Source organism: Pan paniscus, chromosome 9 (genome assembly GCF_029289425.2).
Source record: "Pan paniscus chromosome 9, NHGRI_mPanPan1-v2.0_pri, whole genome shotgun sequence".
NCBI classification, from domain to species: domain Eukaryota; kingdom Metazoa; phylum Chordata; class Mammalia; order Primates; family Hominidae; genus Pan; species Pan paniscus.
Window position 1 is genome coordinate 8,426,466 of NC_073258.2, and position 8,626 is coordinate 8,435,091.

At 42.5% G+C, this 8,626-nt stretch overlaps 1 pseudogene; it reads right to left on the reverse strand.

Moving 5' to 3' along the window:
• Nucleotides 1-5,018: 5,018 nt before the first annotated feature.
• Nucleotides 5,019-6,365, reverse strand: LOC100985323 (keratin, type I cytoskeletal 18-like; annotated as a pseudogene).
• Between the last annotated feature and the right edge of the window lie 2,261 nt (nucleotides 6,366-8,626).

Genomic DNA, 8,626 nt, shown 5'->3' on the forward strand with positions numbered 1-8,626 from the left:
GGACAGGCGTAGTCTGAAATAACTGTATTTTTCTCTTTTGGAGTGGTGGTGCACATGTGCGTGTAAAGATTAAAAAGTCAAGAATGACTTAGTTCTTGTGGATAATGCATCCATAGATTACTCAGAGCTCTTTTTGTACAAATTAATGATGACAATCATATTGCCCTAAAACTCTGAATATGATAGCTATAAAGTCTGAAATGCCACGTGGGCATATATCTCCCAAGTTTCTCTGTTTTTCTTCTAGAATCAACTTGAAATAACAATGACATTTTTATTGAGACATCCAGGGGAATCTCATAATCTTACAAAAATTCACCTCTCAGTGCTTAACATTCCACATAGAGAGAAAGTCCATTGTCTTTTTTGCCTACCTCCTTCTGTTGCACGCTTCAGCCCATTTCTCATTTTTTAGCTAAGGAGTCAGAGAACAGCTGTGCATTTGTGGAAGGCACTCAAGACTTGAATAGTAGCAGTGTGAGCAGAGCAGTGAGGCTAAAACCAAACTAGCCCTGGGGCTGCTGAAATAAGTAAATAAATAAGCAGAGAAGTAAATAAATAAAGTAAATAAAGTAAGAAGTAAGTAAATAAAGCAGAGAAGTAAATTAAGTAAACAAATAAGCAGAGAAGCAGAGACACATGTAACTGAGTATAACCGGCTTCTACTTTGTGTTGCTTGGCTCGTAAGCCTAGGGTAAAAGTCTGCAAGTGCTTAGTAAATGTTAATTTTTTAACTTATTTTAATTTAATTTCTGACTCAGAGTAGGGGAGGGTGGGAGGTGGATAAGGCATAAAAAAATCCCCTATTGGGCACAATGTACACTGTTCAGATAATAGGTACACTAAAAAGCCCAGACTTCATCACTATACAATTCATCCATGTAACCAAAACCACTTATACTCTTAAAGCTCTTGAATTTTTTAAATAAATTGCAATTAATTGTTATTAAAGTAAACAGGAGGTCCCGCTATGATTCTTAGAGGAAAAGCAGAAAGGACTTTATTCCCAGGAACCTAAAGGCAAAGCTGTATTTAGTTATTCAACTACAAAGCAGAGGACAATTACCAAAGAGTAGACGTTGTTCAATTGGTACTTATTCATCTAATTCAACCCAAGCAACCTTTCTTTTGTGAAGTTGTGCTCAAATTCTGTAAGGTAGTATGACATGTCTCCTTTTCTTCCTATTGTAATGCCTTTACCACTTTGTCCCTGCATTAAGACCTCACACTCTAAGCCAGGCATCATGTCAGTCTTTAAAGAGCAGGGACTCTGCATTACTTATTTCAGCAGCCCCAGAGCAAGCTCCAGGAGCATCCGGAATCTAGTGAGTAATCAGTAATGTTGGCTGAATAAGTAAACACTCATATTATTAGATTAAAAAATAAATAAGTGCACTAGTGTCTTAAAAGACTGAGAATCACAGGAAGGTGATAAGGCAGAGGCTAAATTTAAGCATAGGAATCATGTAGCAAACAGTGGCGTGTCTTTTGAGGGTGTCACTGATTGAGCCTCGATATTCCTCACCTTAAGTGATGCTCTGGGTGCTTCATGGCAGAAAGAGATCTGCTGAATCTCTGCCATAAGAGAAGATGGTGAAATCCTGGATGTGTTCAGAAATAAGAGGGTTTCTTTGGTCCCTAGTAATCACTCTGCACTGCTTCCAGGAGGAAGAGAGGCTCCATCTATGGGATATAATCTGTCCCTCTCTCCTCAATCTCCTTCTTAACAGTGGCCTGAACTCTACGATAATAGGGAAAAAAAGAAGAGGCAAGAACTTACAGAAACAGTAGGGGAGGGAGGGCACAGAAAGACTGGGTCCATGACAATGACCTAATAAAAGACGAAGATACAGAAATCAAACATTAAGAGGCGAGCTCCACTCACAACATGGATAATAAAGTAAGCCTGGCACAGGGCACTGTCCTTCTGGTCTCTGGGCTGTCTTTGATGATGTGCCCTTTAAAGTCTCAGGTCAGCCTGGAGGGAGACTGCAACACAGAGAGAGCTAGGAAAGGGAGAAAATTCTCAGACTCTGGAAGGTCTGGGAATTTTCATGAAGAGTTTTCTGGGAAATTCAAGAAGGTTCCACTACAGCCCTCCCTGCTTAGCCCCAGGAACTCCCTAAGTCTCCAGTTCAATCTCCATGATGAAATTCTGGCCTAGCTTGTGGGGAACAATGATGAAGAGGATTTTCTATTCAGAATGGCTGCACAGCAGTCTCTGAATGTCAAAGAGGACATCAAATGCATCCCTCAAGGTCTGTGCAGCTAAAATTTTCCAAAGATATGAAACATGAGTACTAGCTCCGGCAAGACTTGAGTAAAGGTAGCAAATCAGCTGTATCTACATGCGCAATACATATGGTGAGGATGCCACCTAGGACCATGCCAAATGGCCCTGTGAATGCCTCAGGCTGACCATGAAGGGTTAAAGACATTGGTAGGTGTCCACAGGCTCACAGGTTAGCTCTCAGCCCTCCCCTAATCATTTTCCATCTATATTCTTTTCTCTCCCTTTCCCCCACTGTCATAGAGTCCAGGCCACTGTTAACAAGGAGATTAAAGAGAGAGGGACAGGTCACATTTCATAGAAGAGCCTCCATGTCCACTAGCATCTAAATGGTAGAAGCCAGGAGGAGAAAGTTTGCTTGAGGAGTCAGGCCGGGAGAGAACAACTATTCTAACTCAGAGGGAAATAAGCTTAAGACTACTAAGAAGTGTCAGACCAGAGGTATTGGGAGAGCCACACTACACAAGCTGAGAAATAACCCCTGTCACAAGGGCTCTGAGAAGGGCAGAATTCAGCTGGCCATAGTCTTCCCCCAACTGTAAACCCAGAAACTGACCTTATTTTCCACTGCTGAATTCCTGTGCACCAACTTGTCACTGTTTCTGTCATCTTCATCTGAAAGGAAAGTTTATCCTTGATACTTTCCCAGGACAGTGGTGGTGACTGTGAGCACCACTGGGCAAGCAGGATATTATTACCAATTGGCAGGTCCCAGAGGACTCATAGACAACCTGGACAAAGCCTAAGTTAGCCCCCAGATTGGCTGGAAAGGCACAGAGCTAAGGATACAGCCCACAGGGATGGGTGATTGGACAGAGAGGCCGAGCAGGGAGTGGCTCCTGCACCTAACCACGTGGACCGTGTCTGTCCAATGTTGGTCATTACCTGTAAGCCTGTATGTCCTGACAGTGTGCTAGGAAACCTCATGCAGTGAGCTGGGAAATTTCACATTGCTCTGTGAGCTCAGACTTCTCATTCTCATGGAACAATCTTGGACCCCAGGAAATTATTTAGTGGATGCTGTTGTTCAATGTGCTCATTCTTTCAGATGCTAGGAGTGTCGCCTGCTGGAAATTCATAACTAAGTCACTCCCCTTTGGCCAAAGAGAGAGCCCTCACCATAGTTTACTTTTCCTTCTCCAACGCAGTTCACACCCAATGACTGCTGATATAAGAATACAAAATCTTGGCTCCCTTTCTTCAATCTTAAACAACACTGAAGAGTCATCCTAGCTCGAGAGGTCCCACTGGGTTAGCTGAGTCATCTGAGAAAACTAGATCATAGTTTAATTTCTTCTTCTGCTTCATTTTGCTCCTCTCACTCCCTGACAATCATTGTTCTCCTGTATGTTTCTCAACAAACTTCCGGCATGCAAATCTCTGCTTCAGAGTGTGTTTCTGAAAAAAGACAAATGCTGCCTGCCTCAGGTGAGTTGAGCATTTTGCCTCTCCTCTGTAGGATTGTGACAAACCCAAGGGCCTCAACCCCATTGCCATGGTGCATGTGGGACAAATAGGGCTTCTCCAACAGTCCATCCCAGGAAGTTCCCAATGAGATGGGCTGAGGCCTTCTCGATCTTATTTTTCCATCACCAAGCAGATCTTTTCCTTGGTCCCATCTCTGTTACCCAGTAACAAGCTTCCCACTGAAATAACAGAGCTTCTCCACTAGGTGGAGCGAAGCTTCCCACTCCACCTAGTAGCCACAATCTCCTTGGGAATAAATAAGTAGATGGTAGATTGGTAGATTAGGTATCTACCAATTCCAGGTAGTCTATTAGATGTTCATAAATATCTATATGATAAAAAGGTTTTCACTAGTCATGGGATGACATATATTAAGTACATAGGACCTTCCCAGTCTGGGAAGTTCAGGAAAGCCCTCCCTATTCAAGTAAGTGCCCATAAGAATTGGTTAAAAGTGAAGGGAGGTGTGGGGATAGGCTAAGGATACAAACCTGTGAAGCAGGAGGAAAGGGACCTTGGTATTTTCAAAGACCTGAAAGGATTGTTAAAATTTGCGATTTTAGTACTCAGGAACTGAGCCTAGAGTTTAAGCAGGAACTGGAGCATGCTGGGTCTTTTAGGCCATGTCAAAAGGCCGTGGAACACCATGAAGAATTTTAAGCAGAGGATTGAGACATGATCAAAATCTCATTAGCAAAATATCCTATGAGAATGGATGAGAAGAAGTCAAGCGTAGATGGTGGGAGACCTGTTAAAAAGCAAATGCAGCCATCTCTAGAAAGATGATACTCTTTCTTTAACACTCTGAGGAAGTCCACCCTCACCCATTTTTTTCATCAACAATGGCAGTTTTCCTAATGAGTGTTGGACCCTCCTAGACTCAGCTTTCCTCTCTTTTCTGAGAATGTAAAAACCTGTTTCTCAAAGGTGAGAATTAAGTGTAAATATAAGAATGTATATTTATAGGTTGGAAGATACAAATTGGCCCTTCCATTTTGCCTAATATAACTTTCCCTATACTCTATAGCAGCCCTATAATGACTACAAGAGAAATATTAATATAATGCAAACCACATGTCATTTTAAATTTTTAGTAGCCATCTTTAAAAAGTAAAAGAAAACATGTAAAAATGAATTTAATATGTTATTTTACTCAGCATATCTAAAGTATTATCACTTTAACATGTAACCAACATTTTTTTTAACTTCTGAACTTTTTGTTGGCCTCCTGCTCCCTAAAGGGTACTCTGCCTCTGCTGGCTTAATGTCTCAGAACTTTGGTGTCATTGGTCTCAGACACCACTTTGCTGTCCACTCTGTGGTGGGTGGTAGTCTTTTGAATGGTTTGCATGGAGTTGGGGGCTGTCCAAGGCAACAACCAAGATTGAAATCTTTGCTGTCTTCCAGCAGGCTGCAGTAGGGGGTGATCTCAGCCTCCAGCTTGACCTTGATGTTCAGCAGGGCTTCCTACTCGTGGGCCTGGCGCTGCCTGTCTGCTTAGGTCTCTGCCAGCTCCGACTCCAGGTGCAGCAGGATCCCATTGAGCTGCTCCATCTGCAGGGCATAGCAGGCCTCCACCTCCCTCAGGCTGTTCTCTAAGCTGGGCTTCAGATTTCTCATCCAGTCCAGGTCTATCTCCAAAGACTGGACTGTACATCTCAGCTCCATGAGTGTCATCTCAGCAGCTCCGACCTTGGCGGACTGCATGTGACCACTGTGGTGCTCTCCTCAATCTGCTGAGACCAGTACTTGTCCAGCTTCTCTCGGTTCTTCCCAGCCAGCTCGTCGTATTGTTCCTGATGTCTGCCATGATCTTGGCATGGTCCTGAGATTTGGGGGCATCTATCTCCATGGTCAACCCAGAGCTGGCAATCTGAGCTTGTAGGCCTTTTACTTCCTCTTCATGATTCTTCATGAAGAGCAACTCCTCCTTGAGAGCCTCGATCTCTGTCTCCAGCTGCAGCCGAGTGACATTGGTGTCATCAATGACCTTGTGGAGCCCATGGATTTCGCTCTTCACAGACTGGCACATGGCCATTTCTGTCTCATACTTGATTCTAAAGTCATCAGCAGCAAGACGGGCATTGTCGATTTGCACAATGATGCGGGCATTGTCCACAGTATTTGCGAAGATCTGAGCCCTCTGGTCCTCAAAGGTCTTGAAGTAATGTCCCCAGTCTACCTGGGGTCCCTTCCTCTCCAGGTGCTCCCGGATTTTGCTCTCCAGCTTCTAGTTCTCAGTCTCCAGGCTCCTCACTCTGTCCAGGTAGGAGGCCAGGCAGTCATTCAGGCTTTGCATGGTCTCCTTCTCATTCTGGATGCCTCCCATTCCTGCCAGACCCCCGGCCATCCCTGCAGCCAGGTGCCCGGACCCCAAGCCACCTGGAAGCTGGTGGACCAGAACATGGAGATCCGGGAACCTGAGGCCCCGGCGCCTGCATAGACGCTGGCCGCACTGCTGACTGGCCGGGTGCCATAGGTGGGCGGCTGGACGCAGCCCAGGGACCGGTAGTTGGTGGAGAAGGTGGAGTGAGTGGTGAAACTCCTGCTGTGCAGGTAGGAGAGTGAGAGAACAGGACTCAGACTTTGCTGACGACCACTTTAACATGTAACCAATATTTTAAAGTGTGGAAGAGCTATTTTGTATTATTCATTCTTTTTGCACTAAGTCTTCAAAATCAGATGTGCACTTTACACTTATAGCGTGTTGCAATTTGGACTGGCCACATCTCAAGGGTTCATATGGCTCTTAACTACTGTGTTGAACAGCAGAGGTCTAGAGTTATGGGAAACTAAACACACCTCCTTTTATTTTCCTTAGGATATAAATTTAATCTTGGTGATGGTCACATGGCACCATGACTCTTGAGTTGGACAGGATACAGGAACTTGTTTAGTTTGGTTCGATTTCTGGGTCAGCTCAAAATTACAGTTTTCATTGTCTTTTTCAATACTACCCATCAAGGTTCCTTTGAAGATTTCTTTTATTATGTTTTTAATTGACAGATTAAATTTCATGTGTTTATTGTGTACAACATGTTTTAAAGTATATATACAATGTGGAATACTTAAATCTAGCTAATTAGCATATGCACTACCTCACATAACTATCATTTTTTTGGTGAGAACACCACCAAACCTTCACTATCTTTTCATTTTTCAAGAATACAATATGTCATCATTAACTATAGTCACCATGCTGTGCAACAGATCTCTTGAACAGCCTCCTCTAATCTAACTGTAATTATTTATCTTTTGACCAACATCTCTCAATCCCTCCCTCCCACCTACCAGACTCTGGTAACCACCATTCTACTCTCAAAGACTTTATAGAAAACTTTTTCATATTCTTCATTTGAGTGAGATCATGTGGTATTTGTCTTTTTGTCTTAATATTTCACTTAATATAGTGTCCTCCAGGCTCATCCATACTGTAGCACATGACAGGATTTTGTTTCCCTATTAAATCAGTATGTCAAAGAGATATCTATACTCCCATGTTTATTGCGGCACTATTTGCAATAGCAACATATGGAGTCAACCTAATGTTATCAACAGATGAATGGGGAAAGAAAATTTGGTACATGTAATATATATACATATATGTATGTGTGTATATATATATGTATGTATATATTACATGTACCAAATATTTTGTGGCTGAATAGTATAGCAACAAAAATCCTTCAGAGATTTCTTAGTAGACTGGTCTTTCAAATTTCATAATGGGAAGACCTCATTAAGAACAGAGATAATCAACACATCCAAAGTTCCCAGCTTAGCTCCTCACAGAATCTCTACCAGGGATTAGGACTTTCCAGTAACCTGTAGCCCAGCCTCTTTGTCTTAGAGTAGATATTACTCTTCCTCTAATCCTACCTTAAATCAGTGAAGTTTTTTTTTTTAGAACCAACATGGCTATTCAGTAAAGAACTCCAAAATTTCTAGATTCCTCCAAATGTGGTAATAAGAGCACCATTCTTTCACATAAGATGTATTTGGAAACTACAACTAGATGTTGTTAACAAAGGATGACGAAAGGTAGAATTGGAATTAGAAACAACTACAGCTTCAGATATACATCCAAATAGTCAGACTATACAAACTTATTTGTGGCCAGATTCCAAAGAAATAAGTCTATTTCTCTAGAGACATTGGCTTTGTTTCCAGTTGGTTATTATATTCTTTTTGCTGGGGCAATGAACAAAAGATAAAAATTAACCCCATGCCCAGTTTGAAGTTTTCTGAGGAGTATAGTGGCTTGAGCAATGGAAAAGGTTTTCCGTCCCAGACAGAGAAGCAGGAAAGAGCACTGAGAGCAAGGCAGGATGAGATGGGAAGCCCAGGAGGGAGAAATCAAGGTAGCTGAGATTAATGGCCCTATCTTTTCTGATGCTTCCATGGCAATCTTCTCTAGGAGGGGTGAATTATAGTTGATAACATAAACTCACTGAGTCTCCTGGTCTACAGCTGTCATAGACAATAATGAACAAATTCAAGAACCTTCACTCTGGAAATCTCAGTTCTGTTTAAATGGGTAGTGTACAGCTCACATTAAAAAACTTTGCCCCCATGGGAAAGCAGGGCTACAGCAGATTTTGGGATATTGGCAATATTGGCAGAATCTGAATCTTCAACCCCAGACTTGCTGCATTTCTACCAGAAGAATGAATGCTTCCTGCTTATATGGAACACCTGGGTCCCTACATGACTCTCATGCTCATTATTTTCCTAGTTCCAAAGCAGACCTAGCAGCTCAAGGATGCTGTACTGTAATTACTATTTGTGACTGTTTAATGCACCATCAGACCTACCCCCTCTGAGGTTCCAGAAGCTATTTTCCTGTCCTAAGCTCCACTCTGCCACTTC